Below are 12,942 nucleotides of genomic sequence, written 5' to 3'. Positions count from 1 at the left end.
ACGAGGCACTCCCAGGGGTTGCTCTATTTAGAATCTAGTTCCACACAGCTCCTTCATGCAACAGGGACCCATCACAAGCCATGACCCAACCAATTACTCTGCATTGTGCAACGTCGGTGTCCTGTTCAAAGTAATGTGAAATGCTCACCTCCCACATTCTAGGTTCTATATTTCTGTTCATATAACCAGAGTCCCTATGAGCTTTTTTGTGACTACTTCTTACAGACTGACCTTGAGCCAACCTTTCCTGCAGTCCCAAGCCTATTTCCTTCCTACCAGCTGCTGCTGAGGCTGAACCCCATTCTAGTTTATAGGAAGCCCCTACCCAGGTAAGATTACACCCAAAGGTGTAAATGCTGGGCTCTGATTCCCTCAGCCCTGCTTAGACCAGAGGCAGGAGGTTATACATCACGATTTGGGGGCTCCCGAGTGTGCATCTCTGGTTGGGGGTAGGGCAGTGGCCACCAAGTTCCCTTAGTCCCCGTTCCTTTTGTGTCCTGCCTACCTACCCTACCAGCAGCTTCCCTGGAGACCCTGAGAACCCAGGGCCCTGCAGCACATGGAACCAACACTACGGCATAGCACCAGGAAGCCTTCCTCGAATCAGCTGCCTGTACATTTCCAAGGACATAGGACCCAGGGGAAAGGAGGGCCATATTCACCTTCTAATCCAGTGGCAGACACTGGTGGGGTGGGGAATGGAGACCCTAAGGGAACCGGGGACAGGCCAGGGTCTTGCCCCTGGACCCCAGTCAGATTGCCTGACCCCTCAACGTGGACGTCTGGCCCTGCTGCTAGGCCTTCACCTAGTGGGTGAGGTTCTTGGCCCTCCCGCCTTGTGCTATTTTCAGCCCACGTAAGAACAGGATTTTCCACTCCCAGCCCCAGACCATTGTCCAGTAGTGACGTGGGGGGACCTGCCCACTCTCAAAATATCTCCTCTTACTCTCTGGGCCTCCCTGCCACCTCCCAACCACCCCACCTCCTCACCCTGACATCACTTCCTGGGGCTGTTGACTCTTGAAGGCCACTGTGAAAGGGCACAGCCACCTGACAGGGACCCCAGGGATTATCCAGCCCAGCTGTAGAGTTGAGAGGGGCGGGGCCTCGCCCAAGGTCACTCAGCAGGTCAGTGTGGCGCCTGGATGTGCGCCAGGGGCTCAGGCTGTCCCTGCTGGTCTGTTCCCTTTAGTACAGGTCGGTGCCTTTGTGGGATTCCTGCTATCACCCACAGTCCCCCAGCCTTTCCCACCCTGGTGGACGGAACTGGTGGATGGAGCTGTGGCACTGAGGCCAGGGACATAGGACAGGAGTGGGGGGCAATAGCAATAGGTGGGGGGAAGAGCAAAGGCCTGCTGTCCTGCCTGCAGCAACTATTCTCAATGAGCTCAGTGCATCTAGGGCAGGGGCCCTGGCACACAGCGGGTCTCTGCCCTGGGTGGCTGGTGTCTCAGGGCCCAGGAGAAGTTAGGCCACCAGAGCTACCCCTCTGCCACCACTCTTGTCACGGCAGATTTGGGCTGCTCTGTTCTAGCACATGAGGATGGGAACTCCTGTACTAACCCATGTCCCAGGCACTGTGCCAGACCCTCTCATATGTATTATTTATTCCTTGCCACAACTGTGTGAAATAGACATTATTTATCCCCATTTAGCAGATAAGGGGACAGGCTCCGAGAAGGGAGGCCTTGCTGTGGGTTATATAGGCAGCAAGTGAATGAGTCAAGATTGAGTCCAGGTCCCTCAGATGCCCAGATTCGTTCCTTTTCCAGTATCCCATACCACTTGTAACCCCTGTAGAGTGGGAGGGTCTGTAAGTAACCCTTCATGTGATTCAAGGGAGAGAGACAATATAGCAAGGAAGGGGTTAAGAGCACAGATTCGATGCCCATGCCACCTCTGTTTGAGTGTTGTCTCCTCTTCCTCCAACTGTGGCACTTTGCTCAAAGTACTTAATCTTGCAGGGCCTCAGTTTTCTCATTTCCGAAAAGAGATACTACCTGCCACGTGGGGCACTGGGTCAATATACATGAACACTTAGAACAGTACCTGGCACACGGTGAGCATTTACATGCCAGGCACTGTGCCAAGGTGATACAGAGGCAAACCGGCCGGACCCTGCCCTCATAGAGTTGACATAATTTAATATATAACCATACCAGGATAAATTATTTGAAGGAAAGGAATGTCCAGCCAGTGAGCAACAGTGGGCCTCCTATGGCCAAGGCTTCACCAGGATGTGGGAAGAGGAAAGCAGGTCTATCCTGGGATAGGTGTGGGACCCCGCTCTGCCCTGCTTGGAGCTCGTTGGCCTTCAGGCCCACGGGCCTGTGTGTGTTTACAGAACTTTATCCCTCTGCCAGGCTGGGAGAGGGCAGCAGGGAAAAGGGGGAGGGGGAGGGACAGGGCAGGATGCCCTTGCTGTAAAGCTTCTAGAGCCAGCTTCTATGGACTAGAGAGCTCCAGCTCACCCATGGCACCAGGCCTAGCCGTTTCTGCCTAACTGGTGGTGACTGTCATGGGGTGCTGTAGCTTCTTGGTTCAACCAAGAGCCTGGAGACCCAAGGTGGCAGGACTGACTGGGAGCTAGGCCAGAACAGGCAATGAATAGGCAACTTTTGCTGTGTGACCGGAGGTCACCTGCCTTCCCTCTCTGGGTCACTCTCTGAAGCCCTTACCTCCCATGTTCCAGTTCTCTCTGTCTCAGGGCATTAGCTACCTAGATCTTCAGCAAAGGCACAATGAACAGCTGCTCCCCCAGGCATTCCCCCAAGGCCCCTGGGCTCTCTGTTCTGAGGACTAGAGTTGGGGCAGCAAGACTCCCCTGGCATCAAGTGACAAGAGAGGTACAGCGCCTCCCTTGGCACCCTGCAGTGGCTTGGAGTGGAGCTGGTCCAATGTCTGATGTCCCTGCCTCCTGTGAGGTGGACGGTGGAGTCTGACCAGGAGCAACTAAGCAGTAGGCTGAAAGATGTGTTTGCCTTTCCAAGGGGTGTGTGCTGGTGGGATGTGGAGAGGGGGGGGGGGAACGAGCCCCAGAAGCCAACTTCTCATCCTCCTCTGCCCTATGTGCCATGTGACTTGGTATATATCCCTTCTCTCTGGGCCTCAGTTTCCCCATCTGCCATGGGGCTTGGCTCCACCCAGCCACTCTTCCTCCAGTACAGGCTTCCTGAGCTTGCCTCTGTCTTGGCTCCAGCTCAGCCAGGTGTCCAGACTCAGTCCTGTCCCAGCCAGGAACAATGGGCCAGGCTGGGCCAGTCACTCATGGGCCCCAAACTCAGTCCCCAAGGGCTTACCCTGGACTATTTTCAGACCTTGGAGATGGAATCAGAAAAGGATTTTCCACTCTCAGCACAATGGCTGCCCCGGACCATTGTCTAGCAGTGACCAGGGGATCCGTCTGCCCAAAAATACCTTCCCTGCTCCTACCTTCTGGGCCTCTGCCTCCTGTTCCTCACCTCCCTGCATTGACATGGCTTCCTGGGGCTGTTAACTCCTGAAGGCTGTTGTGAAACAGCATGTTGAGTCCCCTGGTAGACATGACTAGTTGGAATCAGTTTTCCCTCCCGGCAGGGACTCCAGGGATTATTTATTAGCAGATAAGAGATGAGAGACCGAGAGAGAGAGCTATGCCTTTCACTAGGTCACACAGCAGTCAGCATGGAGACTAGATGTGAGGCCAAGGCTTTCTGTCTGCTTCTGTTGCCTCTGCTGCCCTCATTAGCACTGGTCTGCCCCATCTGAGAGCTCACCTTGGAAGGTCACAGGTGGACATGCTGCAAAGAGGCCCGGGTGACATGGGTGAGAGGGGGTGCACCTTGGAGCTCCCTATTCAGTCCTGTTTTTACCAAATGTGGCTTTAGCTCGCCCTGAACTCAGGTTACCAAGTTGCAGCTCTGGGGAAAGAAGAAGATTGGGGGACACAGGGAAGCTTAGGCCGGAGGAGGGTTCTGGCCCAGCTTGGCCTTCACCAGCTCTGTGACCACAAATTCAATTTCTTCATCTGTAAAATGGAACTGATAATATTTCTTTTTCCAGAGTACTGAATAGTGAGGCACAAACACACAACTATTTTATTTTCTTCCTATCAGTACTGCCTACTCAATGATGTCTAATTTCCCTTTCCCATCCATAAACTGCATTTTTGGCAAACTCCAAAACTTTGAGTCACTTTTGAGTAACAAAGTTCATTCCAGCTTAAGGTTCTAATCCCTACTTAAATTAATGCTCACTCCTCTTCTTCCCCAGTGCTGGGAGGACCCTTCTCACCCCTCCTTTGGGTCCCTCTCTCCTCCAGGTGTTGGGCAAGGTAGGGAGGAAAGGGACCAGTATATCCTCCCCAGGACTGCCACAGTTCTTTCTTGCCATCCTGGCTTCTCTGGCCATCAGTGCCCCTGCGCATGGAGCCCTCCAAACACCAGCCCACACACTTTTGTAAAAGAGTCTTCATTCGCCCACTCTGAGTGTGCCCCGTCTTTCCTGCCGAGACTGTAACTCATATACCCTAGTTTTCTTGAGTGACTTTCCTAAAGCACCCCTCACCTGGCTTGGTTGAGAACTCACAACAGCAGAAATGTTTTCAAGTTCATGGAGCCCAGTGTTCAGCTTATAGAATCAGCATGGAGGGGGGTGGGTAGAGGGTTGGGTTAATAAACTCTGAGAAGATGTCTGACCCCAATTGTTTTCAGGTTTCTTTCGAAAGTCAGGCATTTTACCCCTCTGTATCCTTAGATTTATGTCCTAGAGCCAAATTCCAAATCAGCAGCCACATGAAAAGTCCCACCTCATTGTGGGATTAACTGTTAGACCAGCCTTTGTGACCAAAGCAATTGCAAAATGTGGGGGAGGAAAGTCAAAGCCTATCGCATGGGTCACCACACAGCCTGTGCTAATGTGTATGTGTGTGTGTTTATGCCTATGTTGAGTTGTCGCATCTGTGTTTGAGGTAGGGCTGAGGTGGGAAGGGCAGTACCATAGACACCAAGAAGATACCTGGAGACAGAAGGGCTTTGGGTTGGTGGCCACTCCGGAGGAAGTAGAGGGAGGAGGAGGGGCTACCAGGAGGTCAAACTAATGGACATATACAGGCTTGGGGATGGCCCGAAGAGATGGGGAGTGGGGAGAGGATCCAGCTGCTAGCTCTCTGAACCCCTTCACTTCCCTCATTCCCCATTCTTCTTTCTTTCCTCAGCTCCCCTCCCTCCATACTCCCCATTTTCCTCCTCCTTTTGCTCCCTGTTCCCAGAATTCCTGCTAGCAGAGAGAAGCAAATGGGGCAGGACAGAGCAACAGACTCATTCCTTCATTCTTGAGCACTGGCTCACCTCCCTTCCCCGCCACTGTGCTTAGGATTCTGTAGGTCCCCAGTTTGTGGATGTTGCTCTGCTGCCCCCTGGTGGCCAGAGCTGGCTGCAGAGGCAGGAATGGGGGCTGAGGTCGGGCCCTTCACCTGTGGAGAAGAAAATGATCCTGCTGGCAGCCAGGATGTTGGAGAGTGCAAGGTGGGGGGTAGGACTGAGAATTTAAACAGGGAACACAGTTTACAAAACACCCTGACTTGCAAAACAGGTAATAGTGCTTGTTCAATCCGTGATGTTTATCTCATCCTATCTAAGCTCACACTTATAAACACCTATGGACTGAGACTCACAAGTTCCAAGAGAAAACCACAGACAAATTGATCTAATAGTAACACTCCTTGAGGACTCCTGTATTCTCAGCACAGGATTGCTGACTGTTCCAGTAACTCCCTGCTTTGCAAATTCAATCTCCGCCACAGAACTATCCTTTGAACTCCAGCCCCCCACAATCCCATGAGCGCTCTTCTCTAACTGCCCCCTTTGGAGACACCCCAGGGATCCCCCAGTGTGAAGCCTTTGCTGCAGCAAATAATAAGCCCATCCTTGTTGGCTACAGGTGTGTTTCTGGTGGCGCAGGCTGACCAGCACTGACCAGAGGTTCCTGGGTGAAAGAGTGAGAGCAGGTGACATTTCAGCTCTCCATTCCAGCCTATCCACTCCCATAGACTCTCAGGGACTGTCCCATCTACAGCCCTACAGCCCCTAGCTGACCCATCATGGGGCACCCTGGCACCAGGACAAAGTGCCGGACCGTGGGTGTTTTATTCCCTCTGAGGAAGCTCACTGTGTGCAGCTGTTGGCTTTTGTAAAGGCAAGACTGAGGGGCAGACACAGCTGCTCCTTCTTCAGGGATGCTGACTTGGCCCGCTCTGGTTCTACCAGGATGTGGGGGTGGGGGGGCACCTGAGGGTAGTGCTATGATGTCCTCTGGCCTTGAGTGTCCCTTTGACCTCCTGCTTACCTTCAAGGCCCCAGGTGGGGTTCCCCACCTTCACTGGCTGTCAGGAAGACCCCCAAGCTCTGGGTCTGAGGATACAACTGAGTGTTTGGGAGAGGGGCTAGAGGCTCTCTTAAGGGGCATGCAGATCTGGGGCTGGACTCCAGGCCCTGAGGACCAGCCCCTCCTTCCAGTCTGGGAGCTCTTGTGAAGGGAAGCCAGAATCTTCTCCCCTCTCTAAGGGTGGAACCTCTGAAAAGATCTGCATCTGCCCCTCCAAGAGTCCCCTCTGCACCTCCCTAACACCCTGACATTATTTGCACTCTCTCTCCCACCTCCAGGGACAGGGAGTTCACTCTTTCCTAGGCATCCCCTTCCCCTTTGGGAGAGTCCTCCTCACAGGAGCCCTGTCTCCCAGCTTGGCCTAAGGGGCACACAGCATATTTGCCCTCCGCCCAGGGCAGCCATTGGAAGGGTATGACCAAGACTCTGACTTGGCCCTTCTCCAAGCTGGTGCCCCCAGCCCCCTGCCCTGCCCCATTCCAATGCCTCCACTCCACCAGAGACTCTGACCTCTGGATGCCCCTAGAAATCCTTGCCTCCTCGAATGGTAGCCTCTAAGACTAGACTCCATCCCCCTGGGAGGTATAACCCAGCTCAGCTGGTCCTCTGGGAGCTTTCATCCTAGTAGGAAAAGACAGAGGTCTTTGTCTATTTTGGTCACTAATTTATCTCCCATGCTGAGAATAGTGCCTGGCACATAGTAGGTACACAACATTTACCTGAAATAATGAATAAAATAAATGAATGACTGAGGTCCACAGTGAGGTATAAGTGAGATAAATTGTGTAGACTGTTTTGCAAAATATCTAGTACTAGTGGGTACTCATTATAGGTAATTCCTTTCCTTTGCAAAACAAGTCAAATTCATTATTTCATGTAAGTTTCACAATGGCTCTTTGAGGCAAGAACATTATTATTGATTCATTCATCCATTTATCCAACAAATATTTACCAAGAGCCTACTATATTCCAGGTACTGTTGTTGTACGTACTCGGAAATCATCAGTGAATAAAAAGCAAAGACCCTTCCCTTGTTTTACATCTAGGGGGTGATGAGAGACAAAAAGTAACAGACATAATGAAATGTAAATTCCATGGTGTGTTAGAAGGTGATGGGTGCTGTGGGGAAAACAGCAGAGCAGGAAGAGGGATTGAGAGGGCAGGCTGGTAGAGGGGGAAGGGGTGGGAGGGGTGTGATTTTAAATAGAGTGGTCAGGTGAAGACTCAAGAGGGGCCCAAGAGAGGGCATTTGAGCAAGCTTGAAGGAGGGGTGGGAGTTAGCTAAGGGACTCTCTGGGGGGAGAGGTTTCCAGATAGAGGGGACCGTAAACACATGGTCCCACTGCCCGTGTAAGGAGTCCGTGGCTGGGGTGGAGGCAGGAGGAGTTGGGGCCAGAGATGGGGGGAATCTGGTAGGACATGGAATGAGGTGGGAAGCCACAACAGAGACACAATCTGACATTTTTTAGAGGGATCTGGCTGCTGTGTTGTGAATAAACCGTAGTGGGGGCAAGGATAGGACAGCAAGAACAGGAAGGAGCTAATTCAGGAAGCCAGGAGAGAGAGCATAGGGATTGGGATCAGGTGGTAGCAATGGAGGTGGCGAGAAATGGACCAATGCCAGGTGTATTTTGAAGGAAGAGCCAATAGGATTCCTGATAGTTTTTTCCTGCCAGGTTTGACAGGCAGTGAAACTGCAATCCAGAGGAGGTCTAGCCAGGTGGCACACACCCACAGGTCACTGAGTAGAGCAGAGGATGGGGGTAGAGGTGGCAGGAAGGTCCCTGGGGCTAGGGCGGTGTCTGGGGGGAGGAGAGGGCAGGATGGGAAGGATTCTGTTGCAGCAAGTCACAAACCAGCCCCAGGCAGCTGGGCGTTAATTTGATCAATGGCTTTTTCCTCTTCCCCTCAATTCCCCTATGATGACCTTTTAATTGGGTCCATTTGTTCCAAGACCACGAACTGAGCAGATGCCAGAGTATTTGCCTATTATTAAATAGATTAGGAAATGGCCCTAGGCTTTCGGCTGCCAGAAAAGTCAGAGCAACTGCGTGGCTTCTCTGAGGAGTAACCACAGGTCCTCCTTTCACTGCAGAGCCCAGGCCAGGCATCTTGTCTTCATCCGTGCTGCCCCTCTGTCTGCAGTATCCTTGCCCCTGCATGGCTCACCTGCTAACTGTCTCCTCCTCCTTCAAGGCTCACTTCAAAATCCCCTCCTCAGGAAGCCTTGCTGATCACCATCCCTGCCCTCGGCCTCCTCTCCCTGGGCAGAAAACTCTCACATGTGTGGTGAAGGATCCCTCAATGGAGGGCCTGCCTCTAACATAAGACATGGTGCAAGCTGGGGTTTTTAGGGAAGAGGGATTTAAAGAGCATTTAAATCACAACCTCACTTAAGTAAAAAAAAAAACAAAACACCACGTTTCAATTTCCCCCTAGTTCCTCCCCACAGAGAAGCTGGAGTCAGAAGGGGTGGGATGCAGGGAGGGGAGGAGAGAAGTAAGTGTGAAATTCATATCTTGTGTGGAAAGGAACCCTCTTGCACTGTTGGTGTGAATGCACCCTGGTACAACCATTCTGGGAAACAGTAGGGAGGCTCCTCAAAAAGTTAAAAATAGAACTACCCTGTAATCCAGCAATCACACTGCTAGGTATTTACCTAAAGAATACAAAAACACTAATTCAGGGGCACCTGGGTGGCTCAGTTAAGCGTTCAACTTCGGCTCAGGTCATGATCTCGAAATTTGTGAGTTTGAGCCCCGCGTGGGGCTCTGTGCTGACAGCTCAGAGCCTGGAGCCTGCTTTGGATTCTGTGTCTCCCCCTGTCTCTTCCCCTCCCATGCTCATGCTCTGTCTCTCAATAATAATAAATAAACATTTAAAAATTAAAAAAAAACCCACTAATTCAAAGGGATACATGCACCCTGATGTTTATAGCAGCATTCTCTACAGTAGCCAAACTATGGAAACAGCCCAAGTGTCCAGCAATTGGTGAATGGATAAGAAAGATGTGGAATATTACTCAGCCATAAAAAAGAATGAAATCTTGCCTTTTGCAATGACATGGATGGAGCTAAAGAGTATTATGCTAAGTGAAATAAGGCAAAGACAAATAGCATATGATTTCACTCATACGTGGAATTTAAGAAACAAAACAAATAGAGGGGAAAAAAGAGAGAGAGAGAGAAACCAAGGTACAGACTCTTAACTATAGAAAACAAACGGACGGTCACCAGAGGGGAGGTTGGGGAGGGGGTAAAATAGGCGATGGGGATTAAGGAGGGCACTTGCTGAGATGAGCACCAGGTGTGTATGGAAGTGTTGAATCACTAAATTCTACACCTGAAACTAATATTGCACTGGATGTTAACTAACTGGAATTTATATAAAAACTTCAAAAGAATAAAGTGCACAATTCACCATGAAAAATTTATACTATGGAAATGTAAACTTGACGGGAGAGAAAGAAAACTGTTTTCCTGGCAGAAACAAATTCAAACTGTTTAAAAAAACACTGGTTACTTCCATTTGAGACATTATTGATTTGCTCTGTGAAAGATGGGGATTTAGTTTTCTTCCCTCATCCTCCTGTTGCAATTTTCTGGATAAAACAATATTCAGTGCTTCCATTTTTACGGCCTTGAAAGTATTGTTTGTAGTAACACAGCATTCTATGATTACATTTTCTTTCCTGCATAACTTTTTGTTTTTCCTAGAATTAATCATTGTCTCACTGTACACCCTTCAGAGGGGCATCTGCTAAAGACAAACAAAATTACAAAGAAATCTTAAACAGTATTTGTAGTTACACCACAAGTGGCTATTGAGCCCTTGAAATATGATTCGTCTGAATTGCATTGAGGCATAAAATACACACTGGATTGCAAAGACTTGAGTACAAAAAAAGAAGGTTGTAAAATATCTCATCAATTTTTTATATTGGTTACATATTGAAATGGTAATATTTTGGATGTAACGAGTTAAATAAAATGTATTACAAAAATTAATTTCATTAATTTCTGATTACTTTTCTAATGTGGTTCCTTGAATATTTTGTTACTTTTTAAAGTTTTATTTATTTTGAGATAGAGTGGGGGAGAGGCAGCGAGAGAGGGAGAGAGAGAGAATTCCAACCAGGCTTCGTACTGTCAGTGCAGAGTCTGATGCGGGGCTCAAACTCATGAACCATGAAATCATAACCTGAGCCATAATTGGACACTTAACTGACTGAGTCACCCAGGTGCCCCTCCTTGAATATTTTAAATTATACCTGTAGCTTGCATTGTATTTCTTTTTTTTTTTTTTTAATGTTTTTATTTATTTTTGAGACAGAGAGAGACAGAGCATGAGCAGAGGGAGAGGGAGACACAGAATCCGAAGCAGGCTCCGGGCTCTGAGCTGTCAGCACAGAGCCTGACACGGGGCTCAAACTCACAGACTGTGAGATCATGACCTGAGCTCAAGTCGGACGCTTAACCGACGGAGCCACCCAGGCGCCCCACATTATATTTCTATAGAACTGTTCTAGGCAGTGATTGTCAAAGACTGCTGGTAAATACGACAGTCTCCTGAGACCTGGATGCACTGACCAATATAACATCACAAAAAGAGACAGAACTAGGCGTGATGTCTTGCTGATGTGGTACAAAAGGAAGTATGTACTGCCACCAATGAATTCTTACCAAAAAATCAAGCCTGGGTGTGATCAAGCCTCAGGATTTAACTACCACTTTTCAGGAAATAGCGTACGTAGGAACATGTTAAATGACAGCACGGACAGTTAGCTAGATTCAGAATCTGAGAACTTATACAGGATAAATGACCTGGTTTCTTCATAAATAAATGGGGGGAAAATGGCAGAGGAGTGGACGTAGGAAGAGAAGTCAAAGCCAAGGTCCCATCTCTCTTCATTGCTATAAAAGTATAAGGCCCCAACTCCTGAAACATTCAGAAGCCATTTATCCTGAAGGCAAATGGGGGGGAGGGAATCGGAAACAGAGAAAAGGCTGGACAACTTTTGGGTTTTCTCCACTGTTATAAGTGAATTGTGTGCCCCCCTCAAATTCGTATGTTGAAGTCCCAACACCCAGTGCCTCAGAATGTAATGTTATTTGGGCAAAGGGTCTTTAAAGAGGTAATGGAGTTAAAATGAGGTCACTGGGGTGGGCCCTAATCCAGTGTGACGGGTGTTCTTGTACAAAGAGGAAATTTGGACACAGACACATACAGAGGTAAAGCGACATGAAGACACAGGGAGAAGACAGCCATCTACAAGCCAGGGAAAGCCAAGATCCATCTCTCATGGCCCTCATAAAGAACCAATCCTGCCGTCACCGTGATTTTTGATTTCTAGCCTCCAAAACTGTGAGAAAATAAATTTCCGTTGTTCAACCCCCCAGTCTGCAGTGTTTGTTATGACAGTCCTAGCACCCTAATTCATCCACCTGTCAGTGGGGTGGGAACTCAAGACAATCAGACAATCGTCCCGTCTGTTATAGGGGGAAAGGGAGCTGCGTTTTCTTTGCCTGTGTCTCCCCAGATGGGAATGCCTGGTGGAAGTTACTTCTCAGGGCCCGAGTTTCCCGTTGTTGGGTTAACAAGCTGTCACCATGGTGGGGGGCCTGGCCCTAACCACCCTAATCAGCCTAAATTCTCATCTTCACACCCCCATGCTGTATTTCCTCTTCAACCTCTTCACAGATTTGTTTTCACCGCCAAAATGTTGATGATCTTTGTATCAAAGAACATCATCTCTTGTACTGGTTGCATGACTCAGCTGATTTTCTTACTCTTTATTGTCATTTCTAAATACGATGTGTCGATATTAATGGGCTATATATAATTGCTTTGTAGCTGCCTGTAATCCATCATTGTTCCAAGGCCACCACATCTTATCAGGGGTGTTTGGTGTGTACGTGTGTGTGTGTGTGTGTGTGTGAGAGACAGAGAGAGAGAGAGACAGAGAGAGAGACAGAGACAGAGAGAGACAGAGAGATATAGTACTTGCTGGAGCCACTGCCCATAGAGGGCACACGCTTAGGCCAGCTGTCTGCAACAGCAATGTCCCAAACCATTAACTATATGAAAACTTCCTGGTCCTCTGAATGTCTTACACCAGCACACCTATGTCCATGAAGAGGTTGTTTTCACTGTGACAGGCACTAATATCCGGTACCCAGTCCTCCTTTCTTTGCTTTTCATCCAATCTGCTCAAGTAAATCAAAACCCATCAGCTCCTGTGGCTCTGACATCAATGCCATTTCTCTTTTCTTTGGGTGAGGAGCATTTATGTGTCTTAAACATTCTTCTCTATGAATCAGGGTCTATGAACTGGTGTATTTCCCATTGCCATGTGGGTCCATGCTGAATCCCTATGTAAAGACCGAGGAAAAAGGAAAATCCCGGTTAAAACCCAGGAAAGCAGGGATCTGGTAAGGAGATCTGAACTTCTGTTTTATTGGTATTTTTTCATGGTGGGATTTTGTTCCTAACTATGTTCATTCTACATATGGAGGAATGGTTAGTCTTTTCTTAAAATAGACTCGTTTCATCATTTCCCTCGTAGGTAATCTTGGTTCG

Source organism: Prionailurus bengalensis, chromosome D1 (assembly GCF_016509475.1).
Source record: "Prionailurus bengalensis isolate Pbe53 chromosome D1, Fcat_Pben_1.1_paternal_pri, whole genome shotgun sequence".
NCBI classification, from domain to species: Eukaryota; Metazoa; Chordata; class Mammalia; order Carnivora; family Felidae; genus Prionailurus; species Prionailurus bengalensis.
This window is presented reverse-complemented; position numbering follows the sequence as displayed.